Source organism: Scardinius erythrophthalmus (genome assembly GCF_964197995.2).
Source record: "Scardinius erythrophthalmus genome assembly, chromosome: 20".
NCBI lineage: Eukaryota > Metazoa > Chordata > Actinopteri > Cypriniformes > Leuciscidae > Scardinius > Scardinius erythrophthalmus.
In genome coordinates this window covers 36,511,447-36,531,311 of record NC_138240.1, presented here as the reverse complement: position 1 = coordinate 36,531,311, position 19,865 = coordinate 36,511,447, and positions in this window count along the sequence as shown.

Sequence of the window (19,865 nt, the reverse complement as noted above, 5' to 3'; positions counted from 1 at the left end):
AAATAAGGTTTGATACGGTGTAGCAAGTCGTCGAACCCTTGAGCAGACATTCGAAAGTAGCCAAAGTTCATTTGCTCGTCCACTGCACGCATTTCTTTGATAAGAGCACTGTACTCTCCATCTCTTTGCCGAGTGGTGTGTAAAGGGCGGACATACCATCTTCTTCTCCTCCTTCGTCTTTTAGGTAATATCAACAAACACAACAACTCTTCTTCAGCATTCAGCATGTCCAGAGGCGCCATGTTCTCACTGTTGTTGTTGTTCTGGCAAACTACTTCTTCACCGCCGATTCCTGGTGGTTTAGAGGAGAATTACTCCGAGTCGCCCCCTGTCGGTTCAAAGAATAGTACAACGGCGAGCGCGTCAAGTATAAACGCCTCGTCCGTTTGCGGAGGCGCGCGCGCAGTCTGCGGAGACTCGCGCTGCGGTGCCAGGCGAAAGTATAACCAAGGCTTAAAGGAGAACTCCGGTCAATTTTAACATTGAGCAAATTTTTTTGTCAATTTGGAGTGCTGTCAGTACAGAGAACAATGACAAAAATCGGTGTTGCCCACACCGTGTTATCCTCTTTTTAAAATTTGCATTTGCTGTTGACTTCAATGGGTCAAGTTTTAAACCTGCTTTTAGCCTCTTAACATCCTTGATGTGTCATTACAAGTGCACAGCCAATGTGAGTGATTCCTTCGGAGTGAACGCGTGTGAATATGACTGCAGTAGATGTGAAAGATATGAATAAAAATGATAATAATTCAGCCATCGCTCATACCTGTATTTACATCCTGTTTTCGGTCGAAGTCCACGTAATCGATTGTCGAGTTCACGCGCGTGATCCCAGGTACTAAACCTATGCGCGTGAACTCGACAATCGAATACTATGGACTTCGACCGAAAACAGGATGTAAATACAGGTATGTGCGCTGGCTGAATTATTTTAATTTTTATTCATATCATTTTATTTTATTCATAATTTTTTGTCTAGTAATTTGAATGTTGTTTTCAAAAGGGGATGCAAAGAAATTACACATTGCTTGGTGTTAGATTTTTTGGAGTCACTTATTTGCTTTAAAAAGTCTTTCAAAATGTCAATGATGTCAGAATGCTGACGCCATTAGCATAATGCTAGCGTGTTATGGGCAACAACAACTCAACCTGTAAGAAATCGAAAAGAAATAAGTACTCGTTCATTCCACTTTCGATCTATAACCTATGCTGAACTTGCAAAACCTACAATCAAATCTGAGATTTCTCAACGGCAATCAGGTGAGGGAGACAAATTTAGCCGTCTAGCCCCGTAGACTCCCATTCATTTTGCACTCATGGCGAGCGCCCCCAGTGGAGCTCTGATTGGAACTACAACCAACATTCGGGACAATTGGATCACATGACAATCCCATACACAGTGAACATAATCTCCTATGTCAGATTTACATTTGGGGCAAAGTGGCGAGTGAGCTGGATTGTATTTGTGTCTTAGAAGAGGCGTAATATGTAGTCTGTGGAGAATCCTAAGCTGAATGGCTCTTGCTCTATCGCAAACTGAAAGCCTATTGGCTAGAGACCAGACCATCTCCCATTCATTCCCCGAGATATCCAGCCCAAACTCTCTTTCCCAAGTTAATCTGAGGTGCCAGGTATTAACTGTACCATAGGAGCACAGGGCTTTGTAGAAGAAGGAGATCAACTTTTGTGTAGGAGGGTGTTGTATTACAAATTTATTAAATGTTTAATTTACTTTTTCCACTGCAATAGTAAGCCTATATAAACTGATAAAGTTTAGTAGACTGATTTCAGATGATTATTGAGTCTCCAGCAAGAGTCTCCTTTCCTGCCAGACCTGTTTTCTCTATTGTGTTTTAAATGAGTCAGATCACTGAGATTCTCACCTTTCGGAGCCCAGACGTTGAATCGTTAGGTTGATTGACTTTCACCTTTTGTCTGTAATGGCTCTGGGATGGCTCTTGGAACCGGAGTTCCTGGCCAGTATCAGCATGTGAATAAGTTATGCTGATTTAATTGGACTGGTAGCGCTCTCAGAGTAGGGTGTGTTCCCACTTAATTTACATATCTTGTTCAGAGACTCCACCTCTATGTAATCCCTCCCCTCTTTGAGAAGTATAATTATACTGAATACTGTATTAGAGTTAGATTTTGGAAGAACTGCAGCCACGTCAACGCGAAGTCCTCAATTAAGAATAACTTCTTGAACATGATCCCAATTTCTCCTGGTTCTTGCTTTGAAGAAAGAAAAACTTTCCAATAAGGGTTTAAAAGTATCCTCTCGATTACTGAAAATGAATATTTGGAAGGAAGTGTAGTGTTTCTGAATATATAATCTCTAATTTGCAAGAATCTAAAAAAATGTTGCTCAGGTAAATTATATTTTGAGGCTATAATATCAAAGGGTAATAGTGAACCCTCCCTCAAATAAGTCACCTATATGGAGCGCCGTTTGTAAAGCGGCTAACGCTGAAAATAACAGCACCATTTTGTCACATTTAGCTTCAAACAATGTTTAAAAAACTGGTATGAATTTTTGACGGTCACTTTTTAGCACATTTACAACAATATTTGTCAACTTAGAGATATTTTAAATAGTTAAATCTAAATATTAAATGTTACACCTAAACGTTAAATGTTAAATCTAAATCTAAATCTAAATCTAAATCTAAATCTAAATGTTAAATCTAAATCTAAATGCTAAATCTAAATGTTAAATCTAAATCTAAATGTTAAATCTAAATGCTAAATCTAAAAATACCAGTTTTTTAAACATTGTTTGAAGCTAAATGTGACAAAATGTTGCTGTTATTTTCAGCGTGAGCCGCTTTACAAACGTCGCCCCATACACCTATCCTACATATACCATTAGCCAGCCAAAGGTTGAAACTAGGATCTATAGTACTTGGCAAAAACTCTTGATTGTTCCGGATCAGCAAAAGAGGAGAGGTTGTGTCGATCCTATCTTCTATCTCAGTTAACATTCTTCACTGTCCGATCATAAAGCAGTATTCATTTCTATTAAATTATTTTCAGATAATGATTATAAAGCCAATTACTGGAAACTTAATAATTTCCCCAGACGTCTTAACAGAGGAGGAAAAAATAGAAATGCTTAACTTACAAGAGAGCCTGGATAAAATATATAAAAGGAAGGCAGAAGGAGCTTTTTATAAGGTCTCGGAAACAGTGGTTAGAAGAGGAACAAAATTCCTCATACTTCTTCAAACTGGAAAAGTATCACGTAAAGATGAATACTATTAATGAATTAAAAATTGGCAACTCTATAAGTGATGATCAACATTTAATATCTGATTTTTGTTCTTCATTTTATAAAAAGCTTTATACATCAGAATATGCTGACAATGATTCTTCGATATTCCTTAATTCTCTACATAATACCCCTAAGCTCGACAACTCAGAAAGGGATTTTTGTGACCTCCCCTTATCCCTGGCAGAAGTCAGTCAGTGTTCAGAACTGTTAAAAGTCACCTGGGACAGAGGGTCTATCCTCTGAAGTTTATAAATTGTTTTCCAGCAGATGGCGCCCTTCTTACTGCAGGTATTTAAATGCGCTTTAATCAAGGTTCCAGCGTCGGCGCTGTGGTGGGGCATTCGAGGGCCGTGCCCCCCCTAGCGGTTATTGATGCCCCTCCTACCCATACCTGTCAACCCTCCCGTTTTTCCCGGGATTCTCCCGTATTTTACCTTACTATCCCGCTATCATCCCGTTTAAATATTTCCCCGAATTTCTCCCGTATTTTTAATCTTTCTATAAAAATATTTTTAAAAAATCCCACTGGGCGCAAACCAGTTAAGCAGAAATCCCGCCCTGCAGCTTATTTTATTGGTTAAGGTTACAATGACGGGTAGTTTTAGGGATCAGTGTTTGGTGTATTCAAACAGCAGTTTGTTTGACAGGCGATCTGACCAATCATAGTAGATTAACATGAGGATTTGAACTTGAAAAACGGAGGGTAGGCACTAGGCAACAAACGTCTTTCCATGGTCAAAACAACATTCCTTTTTATATTCATTCATGTTTATTTGATGCTATAAATATAAATTAACTATAAGGTAGAGATGGTTGGTTCACGAGCAGCTTTAACTGAGGCTCTACAGCGATCTGTCCGACACATTCAAGAGCCACAAAACGGTATTGTTTACTTTTCTTTAAAAAATTACCAAATTTGAAAGTTGAAGTGTTTGAAATTACCAAATGAGACTTTGTTTCATATCAAAAGCTGGTCTGTCTTGTCTGCCAGCGAGTTGTTAACGTTAGTGTCCTCTGAAGTAGTTTGGGGAATAAAAAAATTTGCACGAAGAAGAACAGCAGAGATGGTATTGGAGACTATGTATGTAATGTAGTATGTATGTAATACAGAGATTATGTATTTATTTATGTTAATATCTGCGCAATTAATGTGTAGTAATATCTGCATTTGTGTATACTTGGCTGCCTGTAAGAAGATATGTAAGGGATCATGTAGAGCGAGGCGGTTGTATTACATGGCTACCAACAAAATAAATCAATAATTTGACACAAAATATTGATTTAAAAAGGAGTTTATTTATTTAAAAACTATTGTATTGCTTCCGCTAAAGAAAATAATCCGTTCCGTCTCTACGGTTAAGTCCTGCGTCCATAGCAACGCTCTGTTTTTCATGGCAATGGTGTGTTAACGTTATACTTAGCAGCGGCTGTTATCAAGAAATAACAGACCGCGTTATATATTAGAATTCAACCAAGCCATGTAATTGTAATAATAATAATAATAATTATAATAAACGTGTTTAGTTTTATATAGCATTTGTGCTGTGTTGGACTATGATGTCGCCACTGCGTCAAAATATTTGTCAAACGTCAGTGCCCCCCCGCCGATGACCCAATGCCCCTCCAGTAGATCTGCCCTGGCGCCGACTCTGCAAGGTTCTTAAACTGACAGGAATACTTTTAGTCACCTTATTAAAATCTCTTACTGAAATTACAGCATCTTTCAGAGACATAAAGAAGAAAGAAGGTCTCCTTGAGCACTGAATAAATCACAAACAAAAATAATATTTTGATCCACGCATTCCTTGACAAAAAGTGATTTGTTACCACACAACAGTGTTGGGAAAGTTCACTTTCTACATGAACTAGTTCAAAGTTCAGTTCACAAATTTTAAAATGAACTAGTTCAGTTCATAGTTCATACTCAAAATTTTGAAGTAAGTTCACAGTTCCAAAAATGAACTAGTTCATAGTTCTTTTTTTCCATGTGGCTGCGATATATTATTTTTCAAAATGATTGCCACCGCCCATATAGAGCCACAGACAATTATTTTATCAGTTTTAACACTGAAGCTATGCGTCAGATTTTTCCCATCCTCACCGACCTTGTCATAAAAGTCATTTAAATGATCATACGATTGCTGCTTTTTGTTTTGATTTGTAACGTAAGTGATGAGTCGTTCATGAACGAAAGACTCGGAAGGTAAAGTAATTATTTATGTTCCCTATAAACGATTTTTGACTGCATTATAATGATTTCTTAATTCAGAATATGATCAAGATTGCGTAGGTGGATGTGTTCTGGGAATTTGCCAGTTAATAGTATAACATTTAAAGCCCCTTAAAGGGGGGGTGAAATGCTCATTTTCACTCAATCTCCTGTTAATCTTGAGTACCTATAGAGTAGTATAGGAGAAGTATATAAAGTAGTAACCCATAAAACTAGAGCGGTCCAATGTGTTCCTGGGGGAAGTGGAACTTGATATTGTAGAGGAGTTCAAGTACCTCGGGGTAACACTGGACTCAACACTTTCATTTAAAAAACACATCAAACTTACAGCGAACAGAATTTAATTCAATCTACATAATTTTAAACAAATTAGACCATCAATGACAATTAATTCCGCTAAAATGTTCTTACATTCAATGATATTTTCGCACATAGATTATTGCATCACTACCTGGAAACACAATTTTAAAACCCATAGAAAAGTTATTTAAAAAATCTATAAAAATACTTCAAAAACCTCTGTCATACCATCAGTGTAATATTTTAGAAAAATACAATTTGCTCAATTTTGAACATTTTATTAATTTTAAATATAGCTGTTTAATTTATAAGGTTTTTCATGGATTAGCCCCACCTTCACTCTCTCTATTTATCAAACCAAGGTCTGACAGAGGTCGTTGTACCAGAGCTTCATTTAGAGGAGACATAGAAATCCCACATAGAAAAACTAACTTTGGTCAAACTGTTTTATCTGTCAAAGGGGGTAATTTTTGGAATAGCATTCCAACAATTACTAGAGAATGTCCCACTTACTGCATATTCAAAAAGCATCTTAAACAATTTCTTAAAATTTCACAATTATGTACTCATTTTAAATAATTGTATTGATATAACGTAATCTGCCTGATTGTGTGCTAATGTGTTTTGTGCTTGATATTGTACTGTCATTCTTTTATGTTGTATTATCTTGTATAATGTTATTTTCCTGCCTCGGGACTACAGGTGAAAATTAGCATTTATGCTATAACCTGGCTCATTTACAGTCTACAGAAATGTTTGATTGTCCATTAATGTGCACTGTCCCGAATAAATAAATAAATAAATAAAAAATAGTATTGCATCCTTCATATCTCCAAAAAGTCTTTAGTTTTATTTTAAGAAAGATAGGATGTACCGAGTCTTTCCGGAAAAAAAACGAGCGGCAGGAGGCGGGCCGTGTGGGCGAAGCTAAAGCTGTGCTAATGCGCCGAGCTAGTAACAACACACAGAGACAATAGATTAGAAGCAGTTTTACTCACCGAACCTTTATCATTGTGACTGCTCGATCCTTAAGCATTAGACGATCTGCAAATCCGTCGATCTGGGCTTTGTTTATAAAACAATCATCTTTCAAAATGCAGAGAACAACAGTCTTACACAACTCCGTTTATGCTCAGGAAAACAAACTCCATCCACTGGTGCCTTAACGCCGGGTTCTTTGGGAATCTGTGCAGGGTTGTCTTGCCCTGGCAACCAAAAACACACTTCTTTGCTGACATTGGCTTCCCAAAAGCCGGGCATAGCGCTTTGATGGGTGTACTGCTTTCGCTCTCTTGCTCTGGTCTACGAGTGCGCGCGCGCCCGCGATCTTACCGGAGAAGTGCCCTTAGGACCCGTATTAGGAAATTCTGTTACATCTGACGTCACACATACCCATACTCGAAAAAAACTTTCCGAAACTTGTGACAAACCGGAAGGACAATTTTTGGCACAGAAATACTCCTTCAAACGTGCAATTAAATTTTTGAAACTTTGTCCATGTTTAGCATGGGAATCCAACTCTTTAACAGTGTAAAAAACTCAGTATGCATGAAATAGCATTTCACCCCCCCTTTAAAGGTATAGCGGAGGATTTTCTTTTTCCGGGTGGATCATCAAGACTATTGGTCCTCCTAATTGTCAATCATTCTGGTGATATGTTTACGTAAGGCCGTCGTACGTGCTAGTCCTTTCTGCGCATGCGCACTATCAGGTGTATTATGTGTGGCGAGCTGTCTATGGGTGAGCTACGGTTTCAGCCATTCATTGAAGCTTGCCAATCTCGCCGGGGTTTTTTTTTTTTTTTTTTTTTTCAAAATGTCTGAGGGTCGTAAGAGAAAAAGTGTCTACGAATTGTATGACAAGAAGATAAAGGCCTTTGAAGAAAGAAACAAGGCCAGAGTTTTTTTTAGGAGAATATTTCACACGCTGGCGTGCGCTAAAAGCACAGGTTGGGCTTATTCCCACTGATGCCTCAGTAGCGAAGTTTCTACTCGACAGGTAAAGTTTGACATGCTATTTGGAGAAATCCATTTAAAATCACTGCTAGTAAAAGTTAATGTAAGCTATGATTAGCGATCTTGCAACTTAGTCAGGTTCATTATATTCAGATTTTAACCGTTGTGGGAATTTTTTGGGGATTTGTTAAACTATACATTTTTGGAAAGGTTATTGTATAAGGAGGCAGAAAATCAATGTTTGCATTTGCTCAGATGTCTATATGGCGGCCATATTGAAGTTAAAATAATGGCCGCTGTAAAATGTAAAATTGTAATTTCTTGACTTCTGAATAAACTGGAATGTTGATTTTTACTGCTAAACTCACACTGTAAGGGTCCAGGAATCCAATGGTGCTAGTTACACTTTACCATATTGACCCTTCGATGCATGAGTAGGAAAAAAATGAGTAGGAAAATGTGGTTGTTTCCTTGCAATATCTTTGTAATGAAAAGTTATGATTTCATATTCCAGCTGTTCTTCAAAAAAATATTTTTTATATCACTCATTAAAACATTTAATATTTATTTTGGGAATTACAAAGACATGCACATTGCAAACCTACTAGAAAGGATTCTGAGAGTGATCCACACACAAAGTAGTTCCTGTTGAAAGATTTTATTTGCAGTGATGTTTTGAGCCAATTGCCCTTCCTCAGACTTGCTATATCAGACTACAGAGCATCTAACACATGTATAGTAAGCATTATTTTCATTTTACCTCAGAAAATATGTTATACATTTCAACAACATATTCATACATACATACATTTTGGAACACACAACATATTATATCAGCTGTGTCATCCCTCAAGAATATTGTTTTACAGAGTATCTGGTACATGTATAGTAAGTAGCATATTATCTTAATTTTTTACCTCAGAATGTCATATTCCAACAACATATACATTTATGACTGCTGCTAAGAGGTTGCTAACATTACTGTATAATGTGTGTCAGTGTCATAAATGACGATTGTTTGAAAGAGTATTTTTTCCCCTACAAATTAGCCTACTTTATTGTAAGCTAACACTAGCTAAACTAGCTAGCTAATATTAGGCTACTGTATGTACAAGTACATCAGGATTTATGGGAAGTGTTCCCGGTTCCCGTTGACCTAATCTATGCAGCCTTTAGTGCTTTAAGTAAGTAATAAGCGCTATTTTAAAAATTTATACGATGTTTAATAGGGAGCCAATGCAGTCTTGGCAGAACTGGGCTAATATGGTCATGCTTCCTGGTTCTAGTAAGAACTCAAACTGCGACATTTAGGTCCAGCTGGAGTTTGTTTATTAAGCGTGCAGGGCAACCACCCAGTAGAGCATTACAATAATCTAGCCTTGATGTCATAAATGCATGAACTAATTGTTCCGCATTTGTCAATGAGAGCATATGCCGTAATTTAGATATATTTTTAAGATATATTTAAGAAGGGGTATGTCAAGCTGAGGAGTCCATTAGCTGGAAGCAGTGCATTTTCTGCCAGTCTGATGATAAAAAGAAAGGAGTCCTGGTCTAACACCCTAGATTAGAGTCCTATATGGTCTCATTCTTCAGGTAGTTCAAGAGAGGGCCAGTTTGAATGATGGGAACTATGTCCAAGTACAAAGGCGACTGCAAAACTGAACACCAGAAATAGTGTGCACAGAGAAGGCAGTCTGGCATCGCTCCTGTCACGCAAGTGCAACTAATAAGGTTGAAATACAATGTGCAAGAGACCACAATGCATCTGCTTTAGCTACAGAACACTACACTGCCAAAAAGCGTGGACAGAAAAGAAGAAGCACAGAAATGGCTGAGCCAGACCCCTCAACATCTGGTTCTTCATTGCCATTCACACAATCCCATACAAATCCACTGGATAAGTGATGGCATCTCTTCTGCAAACATAGGGCAGAAAGTGAATAGCTCCCTCCAACACTTGCAGCACATCTTGAGAGTCCATGCCCAAACAAGAGTATGGGCACAGGCAGCTAGCCTGGTCTTACCAGACTCTCGTAAATTTTATTTGTACAGAGAGTCTGGCCACTCTCCATTGACAAGCGTTAACTTCCTTGAAGGCGGGTACTCTGTTGAAGTTTAAAACTATTGGCTAACGTTTGGTCGTGACGTATGTCTACAACTCAAACTAGCGCACCTCAACGTCATCGTTCTCAGCCACTCCCTCTGTTCGCTGATTGGACCGCCAAAAATTTGGCCGGAGAAAACCCAAGAATATACCGCAAACCCAGACGGAGTACTGAAGGAAAATTAAAATTGAGCAAAAGTACGTAGGAGGGCGGAGCCAGGCTAACAGGCAGCCATTGCTCTGCAGGATCCACAGCTAGATCCTCTGCAAAACGGATACTTCAAACACTCGCATGCTCAAACCAGTGACCACAGAGGTCCTCCCAGCCCCAAAGGCCATCCTTGAGTTGGTTCAAAGCAAGTGTAAATCTGACTGCTCTTCTGGGAGGTGCTCCTACAGAGCTAAGGACTTAGCCTGTACTGACATGTGTCAGTGCAGCAGCCAGTGCCAGAATGATGACGCTTCCCAAGCCGTGATGTATGATAGCGATGATGATTATGAGAAACTGTCTAACTAAAAAGGTTGCTTTATCATGTCGATAGTTCCCGAACATCCATGTTTTACATTAGCGAATTTTAAACTCTTCAATAAATGGTCAGAGATATCTGACCAACTGCTTGTGATGTTAAGTCTTTTTACCCAAATTGTGGATGTATTTCAATGGGATGATAAAAAAACATGGTTTTTGAGGAACATGAAATATTAAATGCGAACAATTTTTCATTACAATGATATTGCAAGAAAACAACCACACCGGGTCATTTTTGACCCACTTATGCATCTATGGGTTAATGTGGCAAAGTCTTGTAACTTTGTAACTAGCACCATTGGATTCCCTGACCCTGAAAATGTGGGTTTAGCAGTTAAAATCAAAATTCCAGCTTATTCAGAAGCCGAGATATTACAAATTAAAGTTTTACGGCGGCTATTTTTTAAAAATTCAATATGGCCGCCACATAGACATCTGGGCAAATGCAAACATTGATTTTCTGACTCCTTATACAATAACCTTTCCAAAAATGTATAGTTTAGCAAATCCCTCAAAAATTCCCACAAAAATATATAGTGAACCTGACTAACTTGTAAACAGAGCGTGCACACGTTTAATAGGCGTTCCCTCTAGGAGCAGGTAGAGTGTTGCGCATGTGTATTTTTTCAAAAAGTGGAGAGGGCGGTTCTTTTCTAAAATTTGTGAAAATCCTCCGCTATACCTTTAAATGAACAAAATGACTCGAAAAAAGATTTGTTCATTTTCATGAACGAGCAAGGGCGTAGATTTGGTTTGAACATTGGGGGGGTTGTAATGTTTAATATAGTTTAAAAAAAATGTCTGCATATTTTTCATGTGATCATGGTATAAATATTAAATATTGGGGGGGGGGTATCTCCCCCCCAACCCCAACCCCCCCCACAAATTACGCCCCTGTAAACGAGATCGAACAAGAGAGTCAGTGGACACTGGTGGCTGGTGTTGCCAGATTTGGTGTTTTTTCCGCTACATATTAAGGCTGGTTTACGGTGTGTTTTAGCCGGGTTTTCGTCTGAAAGGTTCTATAAATCTGGCACTCTATTGAACGAAGTTAAACTGAGAGAGCGTGGTGTTCACAGACACCAGAATGAACGAGTTCACAGTAAAAAAACCTCTCCAAAAATGTAACAACGCGTCAACTCTACGCGGACGCAAGCGATGTGTTTGGTCTGCTAGCACCGCTCCCTCAGGTTTCACATGCTTCCTCAGCAAATTTATAATTTTTAATATTATAAATGTAACATATAATAACATGTTGTTTCAAAATGGATGAGAAAAACAGCGCCTTGAAAATTTCTGACGCTCGTCAAACTACAAATGTGCGTCTGTCAAACGAAGGAAGAATGAAGGAGTTTCCAATACTGCCAAAAAGAAAGGTAAAATAAACATGTTACGTCTGTAAAGTATTGTTTCCATGACTTAAACCCTAATTATCATCCCAAACATCCATCCATCCATCCATCCATCTTCCTCCGCTTATCCGGGGCCGGGTCGCGGGGGCAGCAGTCTAAGCAGAGATGCCCAGACTTCCCTCTCCCCGGACACTTCCTCCAGCTCTTCCGGGGGGACACCGAGGCGTTCCCAGGCCAGCCGGGAGACATAGTCTCTCCAGCGTGACCTAGGTCTTCCCCGGGGTCTCCTCCCAGTGGGACGCGCCCGGAACACCTTCCCGGGAAGGCGTCCAGGAGGCATCCGAAACAGATGCCCGAGCCACCTCAGCTGACCCCTCTCGATGTGGAGGAGCAGCGGCTCTACTCTGAGCTCCTCCCGAGTGACCGAGCTTCTGTCCCCGACCGCCATGCGATGCTGCAGAGACGTGTCAGCCAAGACAGCCCCACAACATCCAGAGACTTGAGGTACTCAGGGCGGATCTCATCCATCCCCGGTGCCTTGCCACCGAGGAGTTTCTTGACTACCTCTGTGACTTCAGCCCGGGTGATGGACGAGTCCACCTCTGAGCCCTCAGCCTCTGCTTCCTCAATGGAAGACATGACGGCGGGATTGAGGAGATCCTCGAAGTATTTCTTCCACCGTCCAACAACATCCCCAGTTGAAGTCAACAGCTCTGTAAACAGCGTTGGTAGGGCACTGCTTCCCTCTCCTGAGGCGCCGGACGGTTTGCCAGAATCTCTTCGAGGCCAGCCGATAGTCTTTCTCCATGGCCTCACCAAACTCCTCCCAGGCCAGAGTTTTTGCCTCCACAACCACCCGGGCTGCAGTTCGCTTGGCCTGCCGGTACCCGTCAGCTGCCTCAGGAGTCCCGCAAGCCAACCAGGCCCGATAGGACTCCTTCTTCAGCTTGACGGCATCCCTTACTTCCGGTGTCCACCACCGGGTTCGGGAATTGCCGCCTCGACAGGCACCAGAGACCTTACGGCCACAGCTCCGAGCGGCCGCTTCGACAATGGAGGTGGAGAACATGGTCCACTCGGACTCAATATCTCCAGCCTCCCTCGGGATCTGGTCGAAGCTCTGCCGGAGGTGGGAGTTGAAGATCTCTCTGACAGGGGACTCGGCCAAACGTTCCCAGCAGACCCTCACAGTACGCTTGGGTCTGCCGAGTCTGTCCAGCTTCCTCCCCCGCCATCGGATCCAACTCACCACCAGGTGGTGATCAGTTGACAGCTCCGCCCCTCTCTTTACCCGAGTGTCCAAGACATACGGCCGCAGGTCAGATGAAACGACCACAAAGTTGATCATCGACCTACGGCCTAGGGTGTCCTGGTGCCACGTGTACTGATGGACACCCTTATGCTTGAACATGGTGTTCGTTATGGACAAACTGTAACTAGCACAGAAGTCCAATAACTGAACACCACTCGGGTTAAGATCAGGGGGGCCGTTCCTCCCAATCACGCCCCTCCAGGTGTCACTGTCGTTGCCCACGTGGGCATTGAAGTCCCCCAGTAGAACGACGGAGTCCCCAGTTGGAGCACTTTCCAGCACCCCTCCCAGAGACCCCAAGAAGGCCGGGTACTCTGCACTGCCGTTTGGCCCGTAGGCACACACGACAGTGAGAGACCTATCCCCGACCCGTAGGCGCAGGGAAACGACCCTCTCGTTCACCGGGGTGAACTCCAACACATGGCGGCTGAGCTGGGGGGCTATAAGCAAACCCACACCAGCCCGCCGCCTCTCACCATGGGCAACTCCAGAGTAGTGAAGAGTCCATCCTCTCTCGAGGAGTGTGGTTCCAGAGCCCAAGCCGTGCGTAGAGGTGATCCCAACTATCTCTAGTCGGAACCTCTCAACCTCACACACAATCTCAGGCTCCTTCCCCACCAGCGAGGTGACGTTCAACGTCCCTAGAGCTAGCTTCCGTGTCCAGGGATCAGGTTGCCGAGGTCCCTGCCTTCGACTGCCGCCCGATCCTCTCAGCACCGGCCCCTTACGGCCCCTCCTGCAGGTGGTGAGCCCACGGGAAGGCGGCCCCACGTCGCTCCTTCGGGCTGAGCCCGGCCGGACCCCGTGGGGGAAGGCCCGGCCACCAGGCGCTCGCATACGAGCCCCAATCCCAGGCCTGGATCCAGGGTGGGGCTCCGGCTGCGCCATACCGGGCGACGTCACGGTCCTATTTAAAACACATAGTCCAAGGGATCATCAGCAAGAACCTTTTACATCCATTTATTCCAATGAACAAATGATCATTTCACCTCAAACACTGAGAATGTGCAGAATTTACTGCTTCAGTGATTTGATGTAATACAAGAAAAAAATATGATATGTAATCATATATAACTAAGATGCAAATAGTTAAGAAATTAATAAACAAACATTGACTGAAATAATCAGGTAAATGTCAATTATCCTGAAAACATGAATGCTAAAACGGTCTCTAATCGGTCTAATTGTGTGAAGTGGAATATAAATGAAAACTTCTTGTTTATTGATCTGAGTGTTACTGTAGTGCTGGATATCAGTCATGTGATCATCACGGCCCAATCACAGCCACCGTACTGATATTCAGATCAACAGCACTCTTACTCATGTGATATGGATTAAATATTGGAAACATGATGAAAGCAGGAAGATCCAGATCTACAGGAGTGACGTTTACTGACTATTGATGAATATCAGATGATGTCACCAACGGCGTTTGTTTGAAATGAGGCTTTCCGCGCACGCTGTCTGATGCGACGTGGAGTCTGGCGATTCCATAGCGACGCACCTTAAAGACTGGCTGTTGTTGGTGAGCGATTCACTCTCAAACGAGACCAAGGCCATTAAACTTCCTTCCTGGAGCCAGGCGAGGTCCAACTACACTCTCCAGTTTGCGATTCTGTCCGCCAAAATTGTTTAGCGTGAATATGGACACACGAATCTGCCAGTGTTGATGCCCAGCTAGAGTGTGACCAGTATGACCTGGGTTTTCGTTTATAGCGTTTATGCGATTGTGTGAACACTGATTTTGAACTGTGAAATTTAACTGTTACGTTAAGAACTATATCTATCTATTTATTTATTTACTGTTTGTTTGGTTGGTTTTACTTTTTCAAAATAAGTACTTTTTTTTAAATAATGTTTATGGACATTATGTAATAAATTCCAGTTAAATTGAAACTTGTTTTGAAATACTTGTTTTTTGTGTGTAATCAGTGGTTTTCTTTGCTATCCTGGGTTGTTTGATTTTTGTCAGTTTTAGAAAACTGTCTGGCGCAGTGGCGCCCGAATTTTTCGTTAAAAAATAATAATTTAAGTTAAGGGCAGCCGGCGGCACGGATGTACCAATACAAATAAACAAAACATCTCCAGTTAACTAGCAGAGCATTCATTTCGTTCGTTTGTTCAGTCTAGCGCTGAAATGTGTTGTTTCTGAAATCAAGTGATCAAAGTGCTCGTTGCCGCTGCGATCAGTGGCGCGGATACTGTGTTTGTTTGTTTCTTCACTCGGACGCGCGCTTCAATGTGGAGAGACTCTCTATTCGTTCCGGTGAAATTACAAAACAAACTGCACACAAACGTGTCCCTGCCTGATATACAACACACTGATAAATATAATCGGTAGCCTGGGAAAACCCAGACAAACTTCCGGCAAATTTAGATTTGCTCTGCAAGTAGTCTGGCATAGAGCCCATTTCTAATCCGTCCAAATCGAGGCACCAATCAGAAACGTTGAGGCGGGCTTTACACGATGACAATCGCTCTGATTTTAGGTCTATCCAATTGCGCCCAGAGGCATTTGAGCAACGTCTGTTGGTGAATCGCACCAACTTTTAAATGCATTATTATATTCAAATTGCAAACACATGAGGACAGTCTCCATGAAAGACCCACTGGCAGATGAACGTGCTACTACATTTCTCTCCGAAACGGTAGGAAATTAAATTAGATTTAATAGAGGATTTTAACTGTGACAAGATGATTGACAGGGCAGTTTATGTGACAGGATGCACGCGACAGATCCGTCCGATAAAGATGACGAAGTCGTATGTCCCAAAGCTTGCCTACTTTTTTGCTACACATTCAAAAAAGTAAATACCTTTTCTTCACAAAAAGAGTACATACTTTTATGGCGTAGTGTAACTTAGGCGAATTGGGACGCAGCATATGGCTTTACACGATGACGATCGCTCCGATTGGTTTTAGGTCTATCCAGTTGCGCCCAGAGGCATTTGAGTGACGTCCGTTGGTAACGCCCCTTTGGAAATGAGTTATTAATGATGCTTTGCCAGACCATAACTCAGTTACTTCTGAGAATGGTCTGGTTTTAACCAGGCTAAGAAAATGTGCCATCTACATCTGAGTCTGCTTCAGCTTACTACGAGGCGACAGCGAGTGAAGCGGCACCTGAGGCTTCTCAGGACACAGAAACGCACAGGCCTATTTCATCACAGGAGTGTAGCAGTGAGACTTCACGACACAGATCGGCACAATGCCCAATGACTTGTCTGCTATTAATGAACCGCCTTCACAACCAATGATGACCACATATATATATATTAGGGCTGTCAAATTTAGCGCGTTAATAACGCGTTAACGCAAAATCATATTAACGGCACTAATTTTTTTAACGGACGATTAACGCAGCGCGTATTTTCTGTTTGACCCGTGGCCCAAAACCTAGTTGGAGAAATGCAGATACACAGTGTTGCTAACTTAGCCACATTGCAGACCCTTTTAGCGATTTTTTTCCCTTCAACAAAGCGCCCAAACCTTATTTAGTTTCTGAGAATATACCGGTACCGCCGGTACTGCTCTCCCAGCACGCGCGCGCGCCTCTCTCTCTCTCGCTCTCTCTCTCTATCTCTCTCTCTCTCTCTCTCTCTCGCTCTCTGCGTCTCACGCGGAGGAGCAGCGCTTTAATTCAGTTAAACACAGATATTATGTTGCTTCTCTAATTTTACAAATATAGCCGAAATCAGAGCACGGATATTGTCTTTAGCTTATGTGTATTTGATTTCACCAGACGACGGCTCGATTATCAGAATTTTTGTGCAGATTAACGTCTTGGAAGGGAGAGCTGGTTATGTTTATTTGGTCGCGTTTCAGTCACCATTTCAAATTCATTCCGTTGTTTGACAACAGAAACAGTAAAATATACGTTTTATTGAGAATGTATTGAGAATTTAGCTTCATCAAAATGGGCACAGAGAGAGACAAACTACAATGTAATAATAAATGCTAAATGTACATTTAGCATTTTCAGAAGAGCTGCCCTGCATGTCATGCAAAAATCTAAACATGTTTGTGTTAGTAAATTGCTCAGTGCAAAGAAAGAGAAGTAATGGGAACCTGGTATTTCTTTTTTCTTTCTACATGTGTCTAATAGACATGAACAAGTTCTTTGAAAAACATCTATGACCTTTGAAACATGTCTCGTCTTCATGCTATATTGACTATGGTTTCAATAATAAACATACATTTGCATAAAGCATCTATATTTATCAATGCCCACGTTGATTAGAGTATTATAAACTTGAAAAGTATTAATTTAAGGTATATTTAGAACAAATAAAAAATGTGCGATTAAATGCGATTAATCGCGAGTTAACTCATGACAACCATGCGATTAATCGCGATTAAAAATTTTAATCGATTGACAGCCCTAATATATATATATATATATATATATGTGCTGTATTTTCTGAGTATGATGACATCATTGACACTTTTTTATAATCGCTGAGCTATGTTGTAGGCTGTTATGTCTGTTCTGCTGAAACGGTGAAGTAAATATACTGTTTTAAATGTATGCAGGTGTTAAGCTATATATATTAGTTGCCCCCTCATTTTAAGATGGGACCCCCCCAAAAATAAAATTCAGGAAGCCACACCAAATGATGTCAGCAAGGCAGTTGCTTAGCATCACAAAGAGTGTGAACTCAGAGCATGCAGCACAGACAGACGCCAGGCAACACTTCATGGAGTCAGAATGTGTCTGAGAGTCAAGCAACTTGCATCACCTGAAATGAGTTATATTTTTCCCATAATCCTGTCTAACAGAGTTAATACTTTACAAACTTGCTCAAGAGACTGTTACAGTTAAGTTAAGATTTGTTCAGGTTACTCTTTTCCAGCAAATACAATGAATGAGGCTTTCATGCTTCAGCAAAAATGCACAAGCATCATAAAATATTCATAAAAATCCTTGTGACTTGTGTTATATATCTTCTGAAATAGGCCAAAATGTTTGTTATTTTATGAATCAGTAAGATGAAATAGAGAACCGAATAAGTCCTATTCGTGAACAAATCACTAGCTTGTGAACTGGATCAAGCCATTATTTGAAAAGATCTGCCTCAAAAGAATAATCCATTTGCAAATCCCAAGTTCACAACTTCCCTAATTTGTCAAAAGTGCATTGTCATTTTACAGCCTTCTCTTATACAATACCTGCTATAGCTTTACATAAGAGCTTTATAGAACTGGTTTTGATAGGACGGAGTGAGATGAAGATTTGTGCTTTTCAAAACAATAAACCTGCTTTCCATTGATGTTTTTTTTTGGGGCTAAATTGTTCACTGAGAATAAATAATTTCTCTTTTTTCCTGTAACTTAAACTTGGGGGAGGAACTCATGATGTGAAGCAGTTAAATGCTTGGCTTGGTTTTCTAAAGCCTATTCATGGTCAAGTGTTAACAAAAAGCCTGCAAAAAGTTCTGACATTATTTTAATTAAAAGTCTATAGTCTAAACTAGTTTTAACCTTGGTTTTGCAGGCTGTACACTTTTGCTAAAATGAAACACCCAGAGTCTTTAGGGGCCCAGTTCTGAATGGGCTGTAGTCCCTATTGGAATTGTTGTTGGTTTTCTTTATTATTATTTCTCTCGTATAGGAGTCTATGGCATCCCTATGAACCTTATAGGAAAATTATGAAAATTTGTCCACTTGTAGGATGGTAATGAATAGTAATCTGACCAAATTTGGTGTCTCTAGGACCAGCGCCACCACCAGTTCAAAATTCATAATTGAAACAGTTTGAAATCCGAAATTAAATTGAACGTACCTGATTCCTCTCATCATGCTGATCACATTCAACATCTTACATAAGACTCCACCCATTATAGTAGTTTCCAGTTTGAAAAGAACAGTATTCAGTTTTTTTCCCCTATACTCCTTCAAATTTGGTTTAATCCTTACAAAAATTGGCTCAGATGATCTTTGGACCGAGCTGACATCAGAAATTTTGTATTCATATTTTTTCTAATGTTAAAATGTTGTGAACTTTGGGAACACTAAGTGGCGCTAAGTTCAAACTTCTCAGGTACCTTCAGGACATGTTGAGAATGATCCCTGTCTAATTTTGTGCCGATATGTCAAATCGCTTAAAAGATATTGCAATTTATGACAAATTAAATGACAGTATAATGGTTCATCCGATCCTGGCAAAATTGATTGATCAAAGTTCTGCCGAGATTCGGGTGAACCACTGGTCTGTCATTTAGTTTATCATAAATTGCAATATCTTATCCTCCACCCAAGAAAGAACAAAGTGTAACACTGTGTTGCACAAAACAAAAATCCTCATATTTTACCATCTTTGATTGTTCTTCCGTGTCGCATAATGTATCCAATCTTCATAGATAAAAAATAAAGATGCATTGATGGAGTCTGACTTAAGTTTGGCTCAAATAAGTAAAGAAAAATATGTAAGTATTAGCTAATTGATACTAAATCAATATGAAAAGTACAAGTAATTTTATAAATAACAGCACAGCTGGTTATGACAATGGTGAGGTGCTGCTGAAGTATGTAAGAGTAAACTCAAGGGAACTGCTCTGGGGTGCGTTTCCCGTACAGCAACGTAACTCGATGCTTCACTACCATAGTACGATGCATCGTTGAAGAAACCAACTAGCTAGTCACGACTGTTTCCCGAAACCATACTGTCGCAAAGTGGTCGCTCAACCACGTAGGTTTATGACGTCATGCACGTGGTGGAGTAATACATTCTTTTAATGAAACTGTTTGAGATCGAATTAATGCTAGATGTTTTGATATAAATTACAGGCATGGCATCTGAGGACTATTTC